The sequence below is a fragment of the Scyliorhinus canicula genome, chromosome 17, assembly GCF_902713615.1.
Source record: "Scyliorhinus canicula chromosome 17, sScyCan1.1, whole genome shotgun sequence".
NCBI lineage: Eukaryota > Metazoa > Chordata > Chondrichthyes > Carcharhiniformes > Scyliorhinidae > Scyliorhinus > Scyliorhinus canicula.
In genome coordinates, this window is record NC_052162.1 from 54,050,330 (window position 1) to 54,075,957 (window position 25,628).

At 47.5% G+C, this 25,628-nt stretch overlaps 1 protein-coding gene across 4 annotated transcripts in view; it reads left to right on the top strand.

Annotated features, from left to right (window-relative positions):
• LOC119951706 (probable E3 ubiquitin-protein ligase MID2) overlaps positions 1-25,628 on the top strand; it is a 444,841-nt gene that overhangs the window by 288,102 nt on the left and 131,111 nt on the right. The gene's annotated exons all lie outside the window — the stretch shown is intronic.

Sequence of the window (25,628 nt, forward strand, 5' to 3'; positions counted from 1 at the left end):
AGATTTTATGAGTTTAAAACAAAATCACTGCGTGAACTTTAATCCGGTGGAAAGAGAAAATCAGATGTGCCTCAAAGGTCGATCTTTGAGCACGAAGGGAGATGACGGCAGCTTCTGGGCGGATATCAATGATGATGATTCACTGCAGAATGATGTGTGGTGTTCAAAATGTGTTTGCGGTTCGCTGTATAAAAAGCGCAATACCTCTTCAGCAAACATCTGGAAAACAGACTATATATTTGTAAATAAAAAAAACAATCATCTCGTGCCTGTTCTTAAAAAAAAAAGACCATCTTGCTGAATAACAGCAAGTTACTTAACTTGCCCTCCTGACCAAAGTTGTGTGGGCTGCACAGGGTTTGTTCCAGCCACCATGCCCAGGGTAACTGGATATTATCTCCTTATGTGGCTCGCAGCGTGCTCTCGAAACTTTCCTCCTGGTGCTCGGCCTGTTTATTTGAATGAGCGATCCATTTTTTCCGTCGTCCTGTAATCTTAAAGGGGACAATTTCTGAGTGACTTGTGCAGTATTTGCCGGGTAGCTGCGTGGCCGCGGTTTGTTGGAAGCTTTGGTGACGCTAATGTCAAATGTTTGATAAAGTTCTCGTGAAGCGGTCTGGGATTTATTTTACTTCAAGGCTGCTGGCGTATTGTTTTGTTTCCCGTACTTATTCGCAATCTTACAAGAATGCTGAGTTAACTTTGCCCTTTCAAGGCTAAAGCCAATTATACATTCCCATTGAAGACAATGGGCGTTCCTGACATTTCTGGGCAAGAAATGCATTTAACAGATGAACTGTTTATGTGGATTAAATTCAAAACACATGCTGATCAGCAATGTGTTTTTACAAGCCGCTGAGGCAATCATGTCATAAAAAGAGTGAAACTCGACAAATTTCTGAGGTTGGATGCTTTACTGAAAATTGAAAAAGCTCTCTGAAGCATTACTTTTAGACTTTATGTCCTCTTTTCCTGGTGTTATCACATCTGCTAGCGATAATTTCACGGTTGGCACAACCCTTGATAACCCTGCCAGAGTGACTGTGTATATGCAAACATAAATTATGGAGTGGCAACAGGCTATTCCACCATGGGAGCTTCATAGCCGAGCCTATCCAATCCTCACTGACAGCTACAGTGAGTATTATTGGAGAAGAATCAATGGTAAGATCCTGCTCAATTATTTTCCTCTTCCTTTCTCAGAAGTATTGAGGCCAGTTCGAATACTTGTTCCCTCCCACTGCTAATGCTGAAGTTGGTTAACTCCAGGCAAGTCAGGATCGGGACAAAGGGTGGGTGCAATGTACAAGCCCAGGGCACATAAGTGGCAGGGGTAGGTGTTGGGGAGATAGGTTTATGCTCCATAACAATAACATTGCAAATTGAACAGGAGCAATTATTGAAAACTATTATATAGAAACATTCACATGTAGCTGAACTGTAGAAGATTCTGCAGCCAAGGTATATTTTTGGGGGAATATTGATGATAGGTGGGAGTATTGACAGTGCTAAGAAGGAGCTTCCCTCAGTTGCTCAGTTCTAAAACCCTCTGAAAATAATTAACTACAGGTGTCCAAAGTTCCCAAATTCAATTTCTGATCTGTGTTGAGTTTGTTAATCTTATCTGAAGAGCAGTCATATTCCAATTCCCAATTTTGGGGTAATAGGAAGGAAAGAGCTAGATTTCCTGTTCAGTATTAGATATTGGAGCTCCTGAAGTCTGCCGAACTATGTGTCACTCATAGCTACTCACCTTAGGGGAGGACCAAAACTGTAAGATTAAAAGTTGTAAAACATTCAACTTTCTGATGTCATTGCAAGCACTGAGATTATAACATCAAACAGGTTGGAGTTGTAAGATTGTGGAATTGTGTAAGCTACAATCATATAATTTTTACCTATTGTATTCCCCATGACATCTCTCTCAGTCTAAGAAGGAGGGTAACGTGCTATCTTGCAGGTGAAGTTTGGGTGTGCAGATAGTATCAATATTATTATTTTTTTTTAAAAATAATTTTTATTGGAATTTTTTACAGAAAATATGACAACAAACAATGAAATGCAACAAAATAACCCCATAATAACTGTAACACCCCCAAGACCGTATCAACGCATGTATCACATCCCCCCCCCCCCCCCCCCCCCCAAACCCAGTGAACAACAAGAGAACTTAAAAATAACTTAAAATTAAATAAGCAAACATAGTCATCGTCTCTCTTCCCCCCCCCCCCCCTTTTTCCCCCCTTCTTCCCCCCCCCCCCCCCCCCCCCCTCCCCCCTGGGTTTCTGCTGCTGCTGTCCCAGTACCCTATCGTTGAGCCAGAAAGTCGAGGAAAGGTTGCCACTGCTGAAAGAACCCTTGTACCGATCCTCTCAGGGCAAATTTGACCTTCTCTAGCTTAATAAAATCCGCCATGTCATTGATCCAGGTCTCCACGCTTGGGGGCCTCGCATCCTTCCATTGTAGCAAGATCCTCCGCCGGGCTACTAGGGACGCAAAGGCCAGCACACCGGCCTCTTTCGCCTCCTGCACTCCCGGCTCCACCCCAACCCCAAATATCGCGAATCCCCAGCCTGGCTTGACCCTGGATCCCACCACCCTCGACACCGTCCTCGCCACCCCCTTCCAGAACTCCTCCAGTGCCGGGCATGCCCAGAACATATGGGCATGGTTCGCTGGACTCCCCGAACACCTGACACACCTGTCTTCGCCCCCAAAGAACCTACTCATCCTAGAGCCGGACATGTCGGCCCAGTGCAGCACCTTGAATTGGATGAGGCTAAGCCGCGCACATGAGGAGGAAGAATTAACCCTCTCCAGGGCATCAGCCCATGTCCCGAATTCGATCAGTTCCCCCTCCCACTTAGCTTTCAGCTCCTCTACTGATGCCTCCTCCACCTCCTACATTACCTGTAGATATCAGATATCTTCCCCTCTCCGTCCCAGACCCCCGAAAACACCCTGTCGCTCACCCCCCTCGCGGGGAGTGAAGGGAATCCCTCCATGCCGCCTAGCAAATGCCTTTACCTGCAGATACCTGAACATGTTCCCTGGGGGGAGCCCAAATTTCTCCTCCAACTCCCCCAGGCTCACAAACCTCCCATCAAGGAACAGGTCCCTCAGCTGTCTGACGCCCGCTCTGTGCCAACCCTGGAATCCCCCATCAATGTTCCCCGGGACGAACCGATGGTTCCCCCTTAACGGAGCCTCCATCGAGCCCCCCACTTCTCCCCATGTCGCCTCCACTGCCCCCAAATCTTGATGGTAGCCGCCACCACCGGACTCGTGATATACCTCGTAGGAGGGTCGGCCATGGCGCCATTACCAGGGCCCCCAAGCTTGTATCTCCACAGGACGCCCTCTCCATCCGTTTCCATGTTGCCCCCTCCCCCTCCATCACCCACTTGCGCACCATCGACACATTGGCCGCCCAATAATACCCCGAGAGATTGGGTAACACCAGCCCCCCCCCCCACCCCCATCTCTACCCAGCTCCAAGAAGACCCTCTTCACCCTCGGGGTCCCATGTGCTCAAACAAAGCTGATGATGCTGCTAGTCACCCTTCTAAAAAAGGCCCTAGGGATAAAGATGGGCAAACACTGAAAGAGGAACAAGAACCTCTGGAGAACCGTCATTTTGACGGACTGCACTCTACCCGCCAACGATAGCGGCACCATGTCCCACCTTTTAAATTCCTCCTCCATCTGCTCCACCAGCCTGGTAAAATTAAGCTTATGGAGAGTCCCCCAACTCCTGGCCACCTGCACCCCCAGGTATCTGAAACTCTTCACTGCCCTCTTAAACGGGAGCCTCCCAATTCCCTCCTCCTGATCACCCGGGTGTACTACAAATACCTCACTCTTACCTAAATTTAACTTATAGCCCGAGAAGCCCCCAAACTCCGCTAACAGCTCCATCACCCCCGGCATTCCCCCTTCTGGGTCCGCCACATACAACAGCAGGTCGTCCGCATACAGCGATACCCGATGTTCCTCCCCACCCCGCACCAGACCCCTCCACCTCCCTGACTCCCTCAACGCCATAGCCAGAGGTTCAATCGCCAATGCAAAGAGCAAGGGGGACAGGGGGCACCCCTGCCTGGTCCCACGGTAGAGCCTAAAGTACTCCGATCTCCTTCCATTGGTAACTATGCTCGCCATCGGAGCCACGTAGAGCAACCTCGCCCATTTGATGAACCCCTCCCCGAATCCGAACCGCTCCAGCACCTCCCACAGGTACCCCCACTCAACTCTATCAAACGCTTTCTCTGCATCCAGCGCCACCACTATCTCCGCAATATTATTTTTTTAAAACTGTTCTCAGTCTGTGTTTGAGTGTCAAAGCACCCATTTCTCAAATTTAGATTGGGCTGACTATATTGGTAGAATGTGATTGGAATTGAGAGAGATTATGCACAATATGATTGAGTCATGACAAACATTGTTACATTGCTGTAGTTTTTTTTTCCAATCTGAAGGAAGAAAATTGACAAGCATACTCAATGGACACAAAGTAGATAATAAGCATCTGTAAGTGTTCCAAAAGATGTGGAACTTTTACTCTGTGTAGTTACAGGTATAAGATCAAATTATCCATTCGGACACCAATTTAAAAAAAAAAAATCTTTAATGGAATGTGGGCATCGCTGACAAGGCCAGCATTTATTGCCCATCCCATTTAGCACCGCTGTTATGAATACCGAGGGAGTATGAATATTCACATGACAAAAAGAAGAGCAATGTTTTGACTTCACAGCACTAGGTTAAGGTTAACCAAAAGGAGAAGAGAATTACTGTAAAATAGCAGAGTGGGCCTGAAATCACTCCGTGTTTTGGGGTGAATGGGCATGGTAAGTGGATTGACTGTTCATACGATGGCGAGAATGGATTATTGGAATATTCGTACATTTTGTCCCATTATTGCCAGAGTCAAACCAGACGAACACATGTTAAAGGAGAACTCATTCTTTTTTGGCCAATGAAGGCCATGTAAAGCTAGGCATAAAGTTGAATTTGCTTTGGACTGTGGGTTGCTGTCTACATAATTAATGAAGGCATTAGATGCAGTTTTGGCACTTGATGATGAGAGGATGCAGGCTGTTTTGCCTGCGATAGTGGCATATTTGCAACCAGAAGAAAAAGTTACGTGATCAGTCATTACACATAGTTGAGTATGTATGTTGTTGCTGTGCTGTCCTACAGATTGCACCTCATCTGAATGGTGTCCAACTTCCCATCTTAAGAAACGCAAGACAGTATTTTAGAAGATGAATGCTTTCCTGCTGAGTTCCTCTGCATCTGTATCTGCTAAAGGGTGTTCTTACTGTAAGGAACATATAAATATGCACTGCACTGTGGCCTGACATGCTTACCATTTTGCACAAACTTGGGCAGGCCTGGAAACAGGATACCCGCTTCCGGCTGTGAGTGGCCCCAGAAAGCAATTTCACACTGGATTGCTAATTAACAGATCACCAGCGTCAAACATGTGCTGGGAAAGGATCAACTGTGTAGGGGAGGGTGAGGGCGCTGAGAAAAGGGAGGGGGCGGCTTGATGGTTTGAATATGCTTCCACAGGGGACAACTTCTGTGGAGACATCTCGGGGAGTTGCAGACCTGTAAAAAGTAAATTGTCAAGAGAAGACTATGCCATGAGTGTTTAGACAGAACTTTGAAACACAAACCTCAGTCCCCAAACAACCTTTCAGATTTTATTTCAGCCCTGACCGATCATCCCGCCCTGGATCGAGGTTGCAGGTAAAACGTAAAGGTTGCCTGGCTATTTGGCCCACCCACCATCCATAAAAGCAAATGGGCCTTGTTGAATTGCAACCAATTGGCATCTTAATAAGCTAAATTGCCTAGTTGATTGTCGGAGGGCACGCATCTGACTCGCTTGCGTCTGCTGGCCCAAATATTTCTCTTGTACACCGACGTCAGGACATGCGCCTGATGTCTTCTCCTGCAACTTCATGCACTCCCGGGTTGAACACCGTCCACCTGAGCAACGTAAAATTCTTGCTTGTATGTTTCCTGCCTGCAAAATGTTATCACCATATGCATGTTCTGTTTGAATGCAAAGTTCCTAACCAGTTGAATGTTTCAGAGCCACAGTGGTAAGTATTAAGTCACCTGTAAGTGTGAATGTATAGTCAGACTTCAAATAATATCCTCTATATGGGCGGCATGTGGTGCAGTTTCTAGCACTGGGACTGCGGCGCTGAGAACCCAGGTTCGAATCCCGGCCTTGGGTCACTATCTGTGTGGAATTTGCACGTTCTCCCCGTGTCTGCGTGGGTTTTATCCCCACAACCCAAGGATGTGCAAGTTAGGTGGATTGGCCATGCTAAATTGCCCCTTAATTGGAAAAAATATATAATTGGGTACACTAAATTTTTTTAAAAAATTATATCCTCTGTATGATGTTTTCTCCTTTTTATTAATTCCTGTTGTGCTAGTTCTCAATTGTGCTTGATATTTCTCCTTTGTGCTGTATGAGCTGGATTAAACTTAATTAGGTTGCAGGTCACAGACTAGTTTGCATGACCCGTTGCTCCTTTGTCATTGATGTTCTATTCCAGAAAAACAGTTGGTAAATGAGAACTGGAGTAAATCTTTACACACAACTTTATTTATCACATTGCAAGTATACCCTGCCTAACACAGCACAACCACGGTTTTAGTCTGTGCCCAAAGTAAACCTCTAGTTAATGCTCAGCACATGCATACATTTCATGCCATTACATAAACGTTAACTTTCCCTGATTGCCAGACTGTTTATTCGCACTCATTTCCACCACAGTATTTTCCTTCATGTGTGACACATTCTTCGGGTCACCATAATAGCCTCCAATGTTTGCCCATATCTGCTTTTTTGAGCTTGCCTCTCAATTTTGAAGGCAGCACTCTGTTGGGCCCTCACACTGTCCACTATGATCTGTTGGACATGATGTATAAATAATGACTTATACCACTCTAACTCCATTTCCCATGGAATCCATATACTCTACAGAGAAACTGGCCCACAACACAGAATTTATACCAGTTGAATCAATTCAGTGGCTTTAACATGCTTTCTTAAAGTTTTTTAAGTTTAAAAAATGTTAACTCTGATTTGCTGTACTAGCCTATATGTTAACAGTTAGGCTCATATATTATGCTGATTATGGGGCATAACATTCCTGCATAGATTACAAATAATGATTACCAGTAGGAGAATCATAAATTATCTTGTAAGCTCTCAATCTTATCCTGTTGTTGAATTTGTGCAATATTGTTTAAGAATCTGTATCTGAGTCCATGATTCCTTTGTTCTCATCATTCACTAAATGCTCTCTTTGTCCAGTTTTATTTTGAGTGGGTTAGCAGTTATAAGGGAAAAATCCAGCAATTATAATGCAGTAGAATTAAATGTTTTGGTGTGAGTGGCAATTTTTGTATTTCACAAAAGAAGTATCTGTGTACAAAACAAAGGCCCCATCCACAGTTTCCATCATTTTCCCTTTGTTTTTTCCCTTTCACATGGGGGTCAACATTCACATTTCATAGAATCATAGAATAGAATCCCTACAATACAGAAGGAGGCTATTCGACCCATCATGTGTGCAGAAACCCTCCAAAAGAGCACCCCCACATAGGTCCACTTCCCCACCCTATCCCTGACCTGACCTCCACATCTTTGGAAACTGGAACACCCAGAGGAAATCCACATAGACACGTGGATAACATGCAAACCCCACATAGTCACCCAGGGCCAGAATCAAACACGGGTCGCTGGCACGTGAGGCAGCAGTGATAGCCACTGTGCCAACTTGCCGACGATACTCATGCCTACTTTTTTGTCACTGTACTTCATTTGAAGAAGACCATTCTGTTGTTTGACTCCTTATCTGACATTAGTTGCCCGATAAGCAAAGTCTTGTTCAACCTGGCATAGTATTTGATTCCCATCAAAGTTCACATAGCCTAGTCCCCTGATTCTAGCCTCTCTCTCAAGCTGAACCTGAGTTTACAAAACTGAACTGAGCTTCAAACTCCGCATTCTCGCCACCATCAAGACCACCTATTTCCAACGTTGCTGCCTTTGTCCTTGTGTCACTCCCATGGTGACGAAAACTCTTAAACTCACCTTTTGTTTGTTCAATTCCAACCTTCCTAGCCAGCAGAGGTCCACCCCTTATAAACGGCAGTTAATCCCAATAGTCTCCATTCGCATTCATTACTGATTCCTGTTACTTGTATTATACCTATCATCAATCATGTTGATTAAGCTCCCATTTGCCAACATTTAGAATTCCTGATCCCTCACACTTGCTATCCCTACTTCTATAATATTCTCAAACCCTACACCCACTTTCTGGCTCTAACCCTCTCCTATTCCACCTTTTGAAATTTAAGCCATCGTTATCTCTTCACCTTGCTAATTCTCTCTTCCTCCAAATGCCATGGGCGGGATTCTGAATCCCGGGCTCTGGTCCAACGCCGACCGGAGAATCGCTGCGAATCGGGCACGTGTGGTCGACGCGGCACCAGTGGGTTCCATTGGAAAAAGGCCCCTGCGGCGATTCTCCAAGTGCAGCAGTCCAACTTCCTGCTGGTGTGGTTTTCTCATGGTTACACCCAGCGGGCACTTGGCATGGCGGCTGCGGAATTGGTCCGCAGCAGCCCTGGTGGGCGGCGGGGAGATCATTCACTGGGGTGAGGGGGTTAGGACGGCCAGGCTATTGAGCAGGGGCCACTGATCCATGGGCGTGCGTGATCTGGAGAGGGCCTATCTTCTGGGTGCCGGTCCACGGTGTGGGTCAGCCATGTCACGGGGGGGCAGCCGACACAGGCCGCCGCCATGCACAGCGCGGACCCCCTACGGAAGTGAAGGGCCCCGTTTCGGCAGCCGGAGCTGCGAGGAGCTCCCTGCAAATCGGAGAATCGCCCTGGACTTACTCCAGGTAAATCCCGAGTGATTCGCATGCGTTTTGTCGCGGACATGGGGTCATAGCCCCAGTATTGGAGAGTCCCGCCCCATGTTCCTTTGATTGTGCCTTCAGTCAACTTCCCTAATGTTTGACTTTTTGAAATGCTTTGAGATGTGTTAAATTCTATATTGCCTTTCATTTATACTGCTGCTCAAGTAAAATTAGCAATCCGACAGCAAAATCGGAAACTGATAGAATAGAAAGGAAGGATACAAAAAGGGGTACAGAATAGATGGAGATAAAGGAACTCAAAAGATTCTCGACAAGGCATACTGAGATTCAGTGAGGGTACAGAATATGCAGAGAAAATAGGGCATGGGATATATAAAGGTAGAACCAAGAAGGGAAAAAGATGGATAAAAGAGGTACATAATATATAAAGAAGTTGACAGAAAGGAAAGAAGAGCTACGGATCACAGAGATGTTAACGATGAATGTGGAAGCTGTGAAAGAGAAAGATGAAATAAAAAGAAAGCAAAGCATGTGCAATGTTCTTGTCAGATTGCCTCATTTATATTACAGGAACACTTGTAGTTAACGCTATAAACGATTTATTAACATTAACTGTGGGCCAAATATATGCAAAACAACAGATGAATAACAGGATGAACATGCACATGCAAACTCTCTCCCAGCTCCTTAATCAGTCTGAGGTCACCTGACTCTGACATTCACTGATAGAATAGAAAGGAAGGATACAAAAAGGGGTACAGAATAGATGGAGATAAAAGAACTCAAAAGATTCTCGACAAGGCATGCTGAGATTCAGTGAGGGCACAGAATATGCAGAGCCTGCCAGAGTACAGAAAGAAAGACTGAATCAGGCAAAATAAAAATAGAGTACCCCAGTTTCCTTAAATAAGTTATCAGAATATCAGTAAAATGTAATTTCAGTGCTGATAAACAAATAAAAGAATGAAAATGTGTTACAGTAATGTCATAACATGAAAGGACAAGGCTAAAAGCAAGAGTGGTAAACAACAGGCAATGGATTGTAAATGTGAAGTTTTTAGTCATGATTCATATAGAAGACATGTACCACAATTCTGGTTAAAATTGACAGCTTTTCTGTCATGTAGGAAATAGAGATGGTCAAGTGATTGTTCTTTCCTCCTCTTTCCGCACAGCCTTTTTCTGTCTTCACAACCTCCTGGATGTTGGTTAGAGCAGGTGTAGCATTGCTGGAATCAGATTAAAGTCTCGTTTTTCACAATCAGAAGAGCAAGTACGACTGTGATAATTCCATTCCCTACCCCAAAATCATTATGGATTTTCTGAGTGAAACTGACAATACATGCTAATTGGTGCAAAATTGTGGAACATGACCAAGGAATTGAATTAAAGTCATTCCAAAATCATTTCATGGATAGCCAATTTTAATCTATTATATCATCGTTGGGTTAGAATCAGACTCCAGTAAGTGGAAAGACAGAGGAGTAACAGATTGAACCATCTAGTTTCAAGATATGTTCTAGCAAAACGTCTACAAATTATTTTTGTTTTGGTAGCGTTTGTCTGCTTACATTTTACATATCTGTTTAAATCAGCAATCAAATTGACGTTATATGTTTTGTTTTCATTGAAGTTGATGCTCAGTCAAGAAGACAGGATGATGGAGTTTTCTTATCTTATTAATGTACATATAGTGCACATTTTTCCTGTCTCCACCCATGCATCCCAAACATGATACTTCCTTGGAATACATATCAAGTCGTTCGTTTGCGTTGTTCCCAAATTATGATCAGACATTTCCAGTGTAAAATGGCAAAAATCATAAATCTATGGTGTTTCCTGGACTTGCTATACAGTGAAATCTTTACCTTCCTCAAAACACTTTGATATCCCCATATTAGGTCTGTAACACAGCTCACAGTGTTCTTTTTAAACTGTTATAAATCCAGCCAGCCATCTACGAAAGTCTGAGAACACGCATTAACCGGATTCTTCCCCGCTGTTACCAGACTCCTGAATGACCATCTTATGGACTGAACTGATCTTCTGAGTAGTACTGCACTCTGTATGCTTCACCCGATGCCTGTTCATATGTATTTACATTGTGTATTTATCTATGTCCTATGTTTTTTTTCATGTATGGAACAATCTGTCTGGACTGTACACAGAACAATACTTTTCGCGTGACAATAAGCCAAATCAATCAAGTTTCCAAACCTCGTTAGTTTAGTGCATTTTTTTGGTGTCCAATTTGACTCGGTTATGGTGGGAAAGGAAATAGGTCTCTGAAGATAGGAGAACATTGATTAATGTTTGTATAGTTCCGTTCCATAGATTGAAAATGTAGTGATTACACTCTGAACGCATAGTAAGACAAGAAAGCTGCAGAGAAGTAACCCAATGAGATATGAGCCCTATTAATGGATGCAAGATCCAGAAGTCTGACAAAAGGTCATCTGAAATATTAACTCTTCTTCTCCCTCTGTAGATGTTGCCTAACCTGCTGAGTATTTCCAGGATTTTCTATTTTTGGTGCATATTGTGACATTTCTGTTTCTCTCAACAGCCATGCTTCGAACCCCACTGAACAAAACTGTGAATTACTGTTTTTTTTTTGCTTATGTTAACTAGAGATTGCATACGTTTAGTCAAATTCATTTTGGCACTGCAAAAGAAATAAAATATTTTCATGTCAATCTTATTGCGATTTGAACCTGCCCAACAAAGCTGAAAAGGCCATCTGCTAGGTCTATCATGCCACCCTTACATTTCACATCTCCAATTTGCTTTTTTAATAATAATAATCTTTATTGCCACAAGTAGGCTTACATTAACACTGCAATGAGGTTACTGCAAAAAGCCCCTAGTCGCCACATTCTGGCACTTGTTTGGGTATACATGGAGAATTCAGAATGTCCAAATTACCTAACAGCACGTCTTTCGGGACTTGTGGGAGGAAACCGGAGCATCCGGAGGAAACTTACGCAGACACAGGGAGAGCGTGCAGATTCCACACAGACAGTGACCCAAGCCAGGAATCGAACCTGGGACCCTGGAGCTGTGAAGCAACAGTGCTACCCACTGTGCTACCATTTAATATATATTTTTATTAGAGTTTGTCCATTTTACAAACAATGCAACAAAATCCTCAAAACTGGTATGGCAACCCAAAAGGGGGAGGCATAGAGCTGAAGGGTCTCCTGTTCAAACGGCCCAGAGCAGATTCCGTTACCTGGGGATCCAAATAGCCAGAGACTGGACATAGATCCACAATTGGAACCTGAGCAGCCTGTTAGAGGAAGTAAGGAAAGACCTTCAAAGGTGGGGCTCACTTCCACTCTCCCTGGCAGGAAGAGTGCAGACGATCAAGATGAACGTACTGCCAAGGTTCCTCTTCCTGTTTAGATCCATCCCGAACCTACAATACTACCACTGGGCAGCAACGGCAGAAAAAGTGAGGATATGGGTACAAGAACCCGACACAGATTGGGTACAAATGGAAGAGGCATCCTGTAAAGGAACAGCCCTCCGGGCCCTGACCACAGCAGCACTCCCATCCTCCTCAACAAGGTACACAATGCGACCAGTGGTAGCGGCCACGCTGAGAACGTGGACCCAGTTGAAACAGCACTTCGGGATAACCGAAATGTCCCTTATGGCCCCCATCTGCGGCAATCACAGATTCCTTCCAGCCATGCTAGATACCACCTTCAAAGGATGGAGGCGGGATAAGGGCACACTGACGGTCGGGGACTTCTACTTGGGGCGCAGACTGGCGACACTGGACGAACTCATGAGGAAGTGAAAACTATCAAGAGGACAGGAATTGAGACACCTCCAAATAAAGCACTTCCTCCGCAAAGAGACATGAGGGTACCCCGGGGCCACAGAAAGCACACTACTAGAGGACCTGATGGGCACAAGCACAGAGAAAGGGAAAATATGTGGGAAAATATACGGACAGCTACTGGATAGAGCCCGAACACCACTGGATGGGACCAGACAAAAATGGGAGGACGAACTGGGGACAGAGATAGGTTGAGGACTCTGGAGTGAAGCACTGAGCAGAGCGAACTCCACCTCCTCTTGCGCAAGGCTAAGCCTAATGCAGCTCAAAGTGGGGTAGCATGGTGGTTAGCACAATTGCTTCACAGCTCCAGGGTCCCAGGTTCGATTGCCGGCTTGGGTCACTGTCTGTGTGGAGTCTGCATGTTCTCCCCGTGTATGCGTAGGTTTCCTCCGGGTGCTCCGGTTTCCTCCCACAGTCCAAAGATGTGCAGGTTAGGTGAATTGGACGTGCTAAATTGCCCTAAGTGTCCAAAATTGCCCTTAGTGTTGGGTGGGGTTAGTGGGTTATGGGGATAGGGTGGAGGTGTGGGCTTGGATGGGGTGCTCATTCAAAGAGCCGGTGCAGACTCGATGGGCCAAATGGCCTCCTTCTGCCCTGTAAATTCTATTAAAATTCTACAGAGCGCTCCTGACCAGAACCCGAATGAACAGGTTCTTCCCGGAGTTGGAGGACAAATGTGAGCGGTGCCAGAGGGGCTCGGCCAACCAAACTCTCATGTTTTGGGCTTGCCCCAAGCTTGCTGGGTTCTGGACAGCCTTCTCCGAGGCAATGTCCCAGGTTGTGGGGATGATGGTGAAGCCATGCCCAATAGTGGCAATGTTTGGGGTATCGGAGCAGCCAGAGTTACACATGGGGAAGGGGGCCAAGGCCCTTGCTTTTGCTTCCCTAATCGCACGCCGGAGAATCCTGCTCGGCTGGCGATCGGCAGCACCTGCAGACTGGCTCGCTGACCTCTCGGAATTTCTCCACCTGGTGAAGATTAAGTACGCCATCCGAGGGTCAGAGAAAGGCTTCCTGGATACTTGGGGGAAGTTTGTCGGCCTGTTCCAAAACCTGCTCGAGGCCAGCAACGAGGAGTAAGCCAGGGGGAAAAAAAAGATAAAGAACCAAAGGGGTTCTTTGGGGGGGGGGGGAGGGAGAAAAAGGGGGAAGCCACAAGAGAAGAGAAGGGTGCTGAAACTAATGGGGTGTGGGGGGGGGGGGAGATAAGGGGGGGGAGATAAAGGGGGAAGCCACAAGAGAAGAGAAGGGTGCTGAAACTAATGGGGTGTGGGGGGGGGGGGGGGGGAGATAAGGGGGGGGAGATAAAGGGGGAAGCCACAAGAGAAGGGAAGGGTGCTGAAACTAATGGGTGGGGGGGGAGATAAAAGAAGGGAAGGGTGCTGAAACCAATGGGGGGGGGGGGGGCGGAGGAGGAAGGGGGTATATCATAGACCAATTCTGAGGGCAGCAAACTGTACATACAGTTAGTCAAATGAAGGACAAAACACCTCTCTGTAAAATGAAGCAAATTAGCGCAGGCAAGAAAAATGTAATGTATATAAGAAACAACTGTTTATAAATATGAGAAAAGCCAATAAAAATATTTTTTTTTAAAACTGGTATGGTGCAGTATAAATGCTTCAGTGCACATAAATACAGAAAAAGACAGGAGAACACCAATCCTACTGGTTCAGCTTAATCGTTCAGCTTGGTGCCAGAGTGAGGGAGAAGAGGATAAATCCATGAAAACGTGGTAAAATGTTGCACATTGTTCATACAAGCAAACAAGAATATGAAAAAAGATTTCTGTCCCACGCTCGGGCGTGCACCAAAACATAACTTCCCCAACTCCAATTATACCAGAGGCACCAATGACACAATATAACTCTTCCTCGGGTATGAGACCTGACTGTGCCTGCAGGAACCAGTTGAAGATTCTTTATCCCTAAATAAAGAAAGAAAATACAGCAGGAATTTGTGAAAATATTAGTTCCAAGAGGATATTTTGCACATCACCTCAAGACACAACAAAATCCCTAAATCCAGTACAGTATAGAGTGATCTATATTCCACATATCTATACAGAGAAGACCAGTCAATATTCATACAATTGATTCAGACTGTAATCATTGTGGTCGGCATCTCCCCTAACACAGACAATGACAGATTAAACAACTACCAAAAACGAGCATGGGATCTGAGGATAACGGGATACTAGGATAAAGCCATGAGAACATGGCCCTAAGGCGCACACATCCCTTCACAAACACTACCTCCCCACTAGAATCGTATCACGAAGGAGTGCAGACCGGGAGCTCCCAAAGAGGGACATCAGGGGGAAGGTTAACCTACTCAACCACCCAACATTCCCTCCATCCGACCCAGATAAATACAATTTCTACTGCCTTATCCCACTCCCCACCCAGCCAAGTATACAAGACAAACCTAAGAAAGGCTAGATATCCGAGGATTAACCAATCATGCCTGGGCATGCACCAGTACACATTTCCTCCTACTCCAACAACAACAGAAGTGCAAACCACAGAAGAAAACAAAGGAACCCAGGCCGCGATTCTCCGCTCCCCACGACGGGTGGGAGAATCGCGGGAGGGCCGGGCGAATCACGACACGCCACCCTGGCACCCCCCGCGATTCTCCCACCCCCCCCCCCAAAATGGCCTGTCGCGTTTTTCGACACGCCGCTCGGAGAATTGCGGGCCACCGTTTTTCACGGCGACCCGCGATTCTCCGGCCCGGATGGGCCGAGCGGCCTGCCGTTCCCGACCTGTTCACGCTGGCGGCAACCACACCTGGTCGCTGCCGGCGTGAACATAGCGCGAAAGGTAAGTTTGGAGCCTGTGGGGGGCGGAGAGGGGATCGAGCACCACCGCCATGCTCGGGAGGGGACTGGCCCGCGATCGGTGGCCACCGATCATCGGGCCGGCGTCTCCAAGAGACGCACTCTTTCCCCTCCGCCGCCCCGCAAGATCAAGCCACCACGTCTTGCGGGGCAGCGGAGGGGATGACGGCAACTGCGCATGCGCGGGTTGGTGCCGGCCAACCTGCGCATTCGCGGCTGACGTCATTTGGCGGCGCCAGCTGCGTCATTCCCAGCCTTCCGCTTTGATGCAAGCGTCAAGGCCCGGCGGCCGAGTTTCCCGCAATGCCGCTCCTAGCCCCCCCCCCGGGGTGGGGGGGGGGGGGGGAATAGGGGGTGAGGAGTGGTGTCCAACGCCGTTGTGAAACTCGGCCGAGTTCACGACGGCTTTCCCGATGCCGTGCGGCATCGAAGAATCGCGCCCCCAGTCTTCTCTAGGATACATAGTCTGTTCGAACCTTCAGAGGGAACAGGCAAGGTTTCCATAACCCCTAAATAACAAAAGCAGTGAAGAAAAACACAACACTAATGGTTCTAGTGAGGGGTTTTCCGCAATGAAGATTTACAAGGCCGTATCAACCACCTCTATACCAAACCTGCCACCTTGCTGAGGCGCTACTCATCTTCTCTCTAAACAAAATGAAGGGTACCTAAAAATCAAAGTACACTCTCATTGTAAAAACGAGGATTACAGCACCATATAGAAACAAGATTTAGAAAATACTGTACAACTCTCATGTCATATTACCAACTCCGCATAATTAAAGTTGAGGATGAATGATGAACTGCAGAATAATGTAACCATCCTTAGAGCTTGGAAAGGTCACAGCCATGACAGGATCATTGAGCAGCAACCAGGATCCATCCAGAGTTTCTCCGAAGCCCGACACCTCCGCCACGCTGTTGACCCGAAGCCACGGCGAAACGACACCTAGGCCCTGGAGGGTAGCGAACAGCCATTATGTCTGGCTGTTTTCAACCCTTCTCGGCAAACACAGAGTACTAGACAAACAAAAACTTGTGGTCAGGGTCTCCAATCAAACCTAGGCCTTGAAGACTGGATGCAATGTGCTCTGTCGATCTCAGAGCGCCCAACTTTCAAGGCGAGATTGTGAAAACCTGGCAGCCAGTCCTCAAATTCGGTTGGGAGTTCATACCAACTTCTCCTCGGGTGACCGGGTGTAAGGACACTCCTTCTCTGGCCCCATCTTCCTGAATCAACCAGAATGATTGACATACCTTGCAGCAGGATTTCCAAGGACTGAAGGCGAGCCCCCACGATGAATTTCTCCTATCGCCTAACAGGATTCTCTTCTTGCTTCATTCGTTCTCTTTTAAGATATCTTGCAATCAAAGTTAGAACCAATAATCTGTGTTGGGGAGCCGAGACTATTGTCGACAACAAGACTTGCAATGGAAGCCATCATCTCGATGCCAACGCTATCACTGAAGCGGGGCCCATTCACCAGCAAAACCTGGACCCCACACCGGCCATCTCTGACCGCCTCAATCAATCAAGGATTTTCTTGATTTCCTATTGTCAAAGTTTTAAGCAGGATCTTCCAGGAACATAGCACAGATTATACCTATCAGGATCAAATAATTACGGGTTGTGCATCAGGATAAAAAAAGGATTAAAAGGTGAGCAGCACCAGAGCTCGCGAAAACACCGCTGCTCCCGTGATTACATCGCATGACCCCCCCCCCACAATTTGTTTTTAAGCTGAAGAAAAATAGATTTTTGCTCCTAATTAGATTAGGTTATTAAAGTCCTTCATCCCTCCTCTCCCCAGATTAGCAGTCAGGTATGTGCACGAGTATGAACATCCCTCGTCTCCCATCTGAAGTTATATTTGATTGCTGGTGAGGCTCAGACAGCACCAACAGACATTTTACATATGAGCAGGCTAATCGTTAAGTGCATGTGTCATACCCAAGGGGAAAAGTAGAACTGTCATGCTTATGGTTGAGTGATAGAAAGTTTTCTATTTCAGTTTTGATCAATCTTCAAATCTGTTTTGAGGTTGAGTAAAATTTTCAGGAAAACATCGCAGTAGTTTTCCCAATGCAGAAAGTGCTGGGCTTTGAATATTTTGTGGCGGCTTTTTCTCTCTAAAGAATGCAGAAAATTATTCTGTGGAATAGACTGGCTTCCAATCAGATCACATTGAAGACAATTCTACATTAGATTGAAAGAGATGTGAGATTCTTCTTGCTGTACTTCAGCTGTACTCCTATGGCCAAGTGACCAATTCTCCCTTTAACTTTGTTTTACCGTCAATTCACTGTGAATCCGTGAGAACGAGTGAACATTCGGCTTTATTATCCATGAACTCGCCTGCCAGAGTCGGCTATACAAATGAGTGCCACCCACAGGTGGCCGGTCTATATATGGCCCCGGTGAGGGCGGAGCTAGAGGCGGAGCCCACCGGGGTTCCAGTACAGTACCTGGAAGTAGCCCGTAACATCACTTCCAGGTCATAGGTCACATCATTATACAGCCAGCTCATGCATTAGGTGAATATATTCACCACATTCACCCCCTCTTAAAAAATCAAGTCCAGTGGGAGTGACGTGGGGTCATTAGATATTCAGTCTGTCTGGAGGCCGGATCATTCTTTTAGACCTCCTCAGCTCTGGCGATGTGGCGGGCACGGTTGTTGCAGATGGTGACTCCGGGGGCGTTGTGTCTGGAAATTGAGCCTCAGTCTGGCGTGTTGGAGACGGTTGGGGGGTGGGGGTAGGCAGGGGGGTAGTGGGTGGCAGGAAAGTGCCGGTGCGGGACAATACAGGATCCCCAGGGGGGCGTAAGGGGTGCTGGGGGTGGTGATAGGCAGCGGGGAGGGGGGCGCGTTGGCAGGGGAACAAGCTGGCGCCAGGTCTCGCAGTGAGACAGTATCTTGCCATCCGTCCTGGTGTGCGATGTAGGCGTACTGGGGGTTGGCGTGCAGCAGCTGGACCCACTCGACCAGGGGGTCGGTCTTATGGCTCCTCATATGCCTCCGGAGAAGGACAGGTCCTGGAGTTGTCAGCCAAGATGGAAGTGAGACCCCGGAGATGGAATTCCTAGGGAAGATAAACAAACGGTCGTGAGGTGTCTCGTTCTTGGCTGTGTAGAGGAGTGATCTAATGGAGTGGAGGGCGTCGGGGTGGACCTCCTGCCAGCGGGCGGTTGGGAGACTTCTAGACCAGAGGGCCAGAAGGACGGCCTTCCATACCATTCTCCCTCTCCACCTGCCCGTTTCCTTGCGGGTTATAGCTCGTAGTCCTGCTCGAGGCGATGCCTTTGCTGAGCAGGTACTGACGCAGCTCATCGCTCATGAACGATGTGCCCCAGCCGCTGTGGATGTAGGCACGGAAACCGAACAGTGTGAAGATGCTGTGCAGTGCCTTTATCACAGTGGCCGAGGTCATGTCAGGGCAGGGGACAGCCAAGGGGAAGCGGGAGTCCTCATCGACGACGGTTAGAAAGTATATATTACGGTTGGTGGAGGGGAGGGGCCCTTTGAAGTCAATACTTAGGCGCTCAAAGGGCCAGGAGGCCTTTACCAGGTGGGCCTTGTCTGGCCGGTAGAAGTGCGGTTTGCACTCCGCGCAGACCTGGCAGTCCCTGGTCATGGCCTTGACCTCCTTAGTGGAGAAGGGCAGATTGTGGGCCTTAATAAAGTGGGTAAGCTGGGTGACCCCTGGTGCATGTGCCGCGGGACAGGGCAGCTGGGGACTCATTGAACTTCCCAGGACAATACTTGATATCATAATTGCAGGTGGAGAGTTCAATCCTCCACCTCAAGATTTTGTAATTTTTTATTTTGCTCCGTTGTGCGTTGTCAAACATGAATGGTGACCGACCGCTGGTCGGTAATGAGGGTGAACCTCCTACCAGCTAGGTAGTGCCTCCAGTGCCGCACGGCTTCCACTATGGCTTGTGCTTCCTTCTCGACCGAGGAGTGTCGTATTTCGGAAGTGTGGAGGGTTCTAGAGAAGAATGCTACCGGCCTGCCCGCCTGGTTGAGTGTTATGGCCAGTGCGACGTCTGACGCATCGCTCTCTACCTGAGAGGGGACGGACTCGTCCACCGCGTGCATAGCGGCCTTGGTGATGTCGGCCTTGATGCGGCTGAAGGCCGAGCGGGCCTCAGCCATCAGGGAGAAAGTGGTAGTTTGAATAAGTGGGCGGGCTTTGTCCGCATAGTTGGGGACCTGCTGGGTGCAGTAGGAGAACAGCCCCAGGCATCGTTTGAGGGCCTTGAGGCTGTGGGGAGGGTGGAGTTCCGTGAGGGGGCGCATATGATCGGGGTCGGACCCTCGGACTCCGTTCTCCACGACGTAGCTGAGGATTGCCAGTCGGGTAGTGCGGAAAACGCACTTCTCTTTGTTATACGTGAGGTTGAGGGATTGGGCGGCCTGGAGGAACCTCTGAAGGTTGGCGTCATGGTCCTGCTGATCATGGCCGCAGATGGTGACATTGTCCAAGTACGGGTATGTAGCCTGCAAACCGTACTGGTCCATCGTTCTCTGAAAGACAAAGACCCCGTTAGTGACGCAGAAGGGGTCCCTGAGGAAGTGGAAGAGTCGGCTGGCTGCTTCAAAGGCAGTGTAGTGGCACTCTTCCGGGAGGATTGGAAGCTGGTGGTAGGCCGACTTCAGATCGACCGTTGAGAACACACGGTACTGTGCGATCTGGTTGACCATCTCCGCTATGCAGGGGAGGGGGTACGCATCCAGTTGCGTGAACCGGTTTATGGTCCGGCTGCAGTCCACAACCACCCAATTCTTTTCCCTGGTCCGGACGACCACCACTTACCCTTTCCAGGGGCTGTTACTGGCCTACTTAATCCCTTCACTTAACAGTCGCTGGACCTCCGACTTCATAAAAGCCATGTCTTCGGAACTGTACCGCTTGCTCCTGGTGGTGATGGGCGTACAGTCGGGAGTGAGGTTCGCAAAGAGCGAAAGGGGGGAGACCTTGAGGGTCGCGAGGCTGCATACCTTGAGGGGGGGCAAGGGTCCACCAAACTGTAGGGTCAGGCTTCGGTGACTGCATTCGAAGTCTACTCCGAGCAGTAGGGGGTGCAGAGGTGAGGGAGGACGCACAGCTTAAAACGAGCGTACTCTGCGCCTTGCATCGCGAGATTAGCGATACAGTACCCCCGGATCTGAAGCAAATGGGAACCGGAGGCAAGGGAGATTGTTTGGGATGTGGGGTAGATGTGGAGGGAGCAGCGCCTTAATGTGTCAGGGTGGACAAAGCTCTCCGTGCTCCCGGAGTCGAAAAGACAGGGGGTCTCGTGCCCGTTGACCCGGACGACTATCATTGAATTTTCAGGTGCTTAGGCTGCGACTGGTCAAGGGTAACTGTGCCCAGCTGCGGGTAGCCTGCATGGTCGGCGGTATAAGGGTCACAAAATGGCAGCCCCCATGAGTCGCACGTGTCGGGCTGGGTCGAAGATGTCGACCAAGATGGCCGCCCCCATCGGTCGCACGTGTTGGTCGGTGCTGGAGCCGACGGCTAAGATGGCGGCCCCCCACCAGTCGGCCAGGGTTGGAGCTGGCAACCAAGATGGCGCGCGCCACGAGTCGCACAAGGCTGATGACGCATCTGAAGGGGGCGTTCCAGGCAGGCACGCAGCCACATTGTGGGGTCTGGGGGCCTGTGAGTCCATGGGTCGGGCCTGGTGAGTTTTCGGTTTCTGGGCTTTAGGTCGGCCCAGACAGACTCTGGCGAAGTGTCCCTTTTTCCCACAGTCACTGCACGTCGCTGTGCGGGCTGGGCAATGCTGCTGGGGGTGTTGACCCTGGCTGCAGAAGTAGCACTGCGGTTCCCCGGGCTGGACTGGCAGCTGCGCGGCACAGGCCTGTGACATAGTCAGGTCCGATGGGGGCCACGACAATCGTGTCCATGAGGGGTTTGCCGGGCCCTCGGGGAACGCACTGAGGCTCTGGTAGGCCACCTCTAATAAGGTAGCTAGCTTTACCGTGTCCCGCAGGTCAGAGGTCCTGTTTTCCAGCAAGCGCTGCCTGATGTAGTTCGATCGGACACCAGCTACGTCGGTGTCCCGAATTGTAGGTTCATGTGTTCCTCCGCCGTCACATCCCGATAGCTGCAGTTCCTCGCGAGTAGGGTCAGGGTTTCCAGGTACTCGTCTAGCGATTCCCCGGCACGTTGGCGGCGAGTAGTGAGAAGGTGTCAGGTGTACACCACGTTTACGGGCTTCACGAAATGCGCCTTGAGGGTTGCGACCGCCGCCTCGTACGTGGCAGCTTTCTCGATCATCACGGAGATTCGATGGCTCACCCTAGCATGGAGGAGTCGCAGCTTGAGGGTTTCAGTGGGAGGCGTTGTGGAGGAGTCGAGGTAGGCCTCGAAGCAGCGAAGCCAATGTTCGAAGATCTCCTTGGCCTCTGACGCACGCGCGTCGAGTTCGAGCTTATCTGGCTTTAGAGCAGCTTCCATGGTGCTGTCGATGGATAATAAATTGTTATACCGTCAATTGACTGTGAGACCGTGACAACGAGTGAGCATTAGGCTTTATTATCCATGAACTCGCCTGCCAGATTCAGCTGTACAAATGAGTGCCACCCATAGGTGGCCGGTCTATATATGGCCCCGGTAAGGGTGGAGCCGGAGGCGGAGCCCACCGGGGTTCCAGTACAGTACCTGGAAGTAGCCTGTATCATCACTTCCAGGTTATAGGTCCCATCATTATATACACAGCTCATGCATTAGGTGAATATATTCACCACATTTTTAAACAAGTGTTGGTCTGAAGTGTATTGTTGAATTGTTAAATTTCAAAAACTTAATGAGTAAAGTAGCCACACATGGGAAATATTCTGGCATCAACCTATTGGTACCTAACGTTTTGATGGATTCTGAGACTTATATTAATGAGCACTCTTAAACTGCATTGACTTGAATCCACGGTGAAACTCCCACATTGCCTCATTATGCATTACCAAAGCAGCCGTAGTGTGAATTAGATTCAGAGGGCTAATCCTCAAAAGTACCTCATCGGATTTTGTGAGGCATTATGCGGTTAGAAATGTTGCTTAACAATCTCCGAGTGATAGCTGTCACTATTGCTATTTCCTGAATCAATGTTTTTAATTGATCTGACAATGTGATTTTGTCAAACAGTATTGCACTATCGGCAGCTCTTGGCTGTGGGCTGGGTTAATACTACTCAAAAGCATTTCACATCTGATTCAACAAAGCGGACTTTGTCCGGAGTGAAGCTTTGATGCTAAAAAAGCAAGAGTTCATAATTTTCATTTAATTATCCTTTGCCATTAAATTGTTGCTTTTCCATTACCAAGAAATATCTTGAGTTCCAGAGCTGCAGGTTTGACCCATTGTCAGGTACACTCAAACGGAGATCACCATCGACCCGCTGAATGAAAGCATTAAAACATGCATTTTGGCTTGCCCTATAATGAATCTTTTACACTCCCTTCAAACATGGGAGTTAGTGTACTGAATCCACCCCGTCAATACATGATCATCCAAGGCATAAAAAGTTTTTTTGAACATTGGCGGGATTCTCCGTTCCCCCAGCCACGTGCTTCTCAGTGATGCGCCATTCGCTGGTGGCGGGATTCTATACAACCGCCGCATGTCAATGGGATTTCCCATTGAAGCCACCCCACACGGCCGGGAAATCAGCAGATGGGAGTGCGCTGCCAGTGGGAAAAGTGAATGGCATTGTCCGGAGAATTTCAGCCAGTCATGGTTTCTACCATTATCAGTCTACTGTCTATCCAATTGATTTTTTTTTGTAAATGGTCTCCAATTTCTACTTCCACGTTTTAATTTAGTGCATTGATGTTTTTTCATCACTTTTTTAGCTTTGTCCTTTTTATTCTTCTCTTCCCCTTTCCTATCGGATAAGACAAAAGACGCTAATGCACATTTGAACACTTTTGTTCAGCAGGCCGATGGTTACCTGCATTTGAATGTCTCTGACCAAGGGCCAAATTTGCAGGACTGGAACCAATAGAAATTACTTGTAATGGCAGTGGATTTTCTCCTTGTTGGTGGACAGTACAGCACTATAGGTTTGTCCGCCTGTACCTTGCCAAGTAGTTTGCAGTCAAATATGAGACTTTTAGGGGATGGCAGGTTATTCTACCAAGGAAATAGGTTAATCACACCAAGGTTGATCCTGCCTTCCCCCAGCATTCGCCCAGCTGCTTTCTAGGCAGTGATTGCTGGATACGTGATCAGCAATAAGAATCTTGGCTGACTTTCCCCATTTGGTCAACCTAAGCACCTCTACATCTATTACTATTCTGGCTGAAATCAGAGCTGAATTTCTAGACCCTGCCAACACAGGAACTGAGGTAGACATCGCCCAAAATTTCCCAGGCTGGTTGGTGCTAGCTTCCTAACAATGACCTGATTCAGTGCAGGTAATTAGGTTCATTAACAATCTTTAAGGTAGGTAATGGGGGCTGAGTGGGGTTTTCCAGTCAGCCTCCAGTTTCTCAACATGAGCAACAGGAGTAGCAGATCATCTGCTAGTGGCAGGCTGTGGTGCTAGCACTCCTGGAAAGACTGCAGACCTGTATGGTTGGGGGCATAGCCAAGGGCCACCACACTTATTGAACAGGAAGCCAGTCTCTGTGCCATTTAAGAGTTTACCCATGCAGAAAATCATGACTCTGATCACTTTCCCATTAGGGCAGGTTCACATAACCACAATCTGCTTCCTGGACTGCCGCCTGATCATATTCATCAATTGAATTAGTTAAAGCGCAATTGCCGCCATAAACAAATTCACAATTTCAGCTTAATACATTATTTTGACATGATACTCGGCCAAGTGATATTCAATATTGAAATATAGTGACAGTTCGTAGATTTGGCACTTGACATAGCCAGTCACTGAAGCAGCAAGAGATTTGGCACTGAAGCAGCAAGTGACAAGCTAAATAAAATGCTGAACTATTTTTCTAAATCAGACCATCCAAGTTGAAAGTTTCTCTCATACCAAGCAGTTATCTGTTCAGAGCACGTTTTGATTGTAAGTACCCAGTTTTGATCAGAGCAATGCGGAAGATCTGCCTAGTATCTACTGTCTAGAATCACCAGGCTTATATCTACCATTGGGTGATTAAGTTATGAGGAACAATTGTAGAATTGTTGACTCTCCATTGAAATATAGCTGTGAGATGCCTTGTAGAAATATAGAAGTTATTTAATAAATTATTGGGTGCAAATAAGGTAAATTCACAATACGATCTCAAGTTCAGCTGAAACAAGACAAAGCGTCGGAAGGACTGTTGTCAGAAAGTTCTTCACAAACTGTTTATTATTTGGAACCAATTTTCAGTTTTAGTGCAAACAAACGCATTGGAATAGTTTAAAGGGCAATTGGCTAAATGATGTAGTATTCTATATTTACGTGGATCGTTGAACCTGGATGGGCCAAATGATCTTCCCTGTCTATATACACTTTATAATCTTGTGGCAAGACATCAGCAATACGTGTGATATATCTTTTTTGTTTTCTGGGGTGCATTCTCAATTATTGCTGAGGGTATTTGTGCAGATTTTAGAACACAGTCCAAGTGTGACTCAGAGGTAAGGTGGTATGAAGTGACTGAATACAGATCTGTATTCTGTGGTGCACCAGTCTGTCAGGAGACACTGATAGGATGAGGAGGCGCTTTCTTTTTTTTAAATAAATTTAGAGTACCCAATTAGTTTTTTTCCAATTAAGGGGCAATTTAGTGTGCTGAATCCACCTAACCTGCACAGCTTTGGGCTGTGGGGGTGAAACCCACCCAGACACAGGGAGAATGTGCAAACTCCACACAGACAGTGACCCAGGGCTGGGATTGAACCCGGGTCCTCAGAGCCATAGGCAGCAGTGCAAACCACGGACCCACCGTCCCACCCCTTGGAAGCACTTTCACCAAAGATAGAAAAAGAGAAATTAGGCAGCTCAACAATTGTTCAGAGCTATGTTTTCTCTTGCGCCATTTTGTCAAGG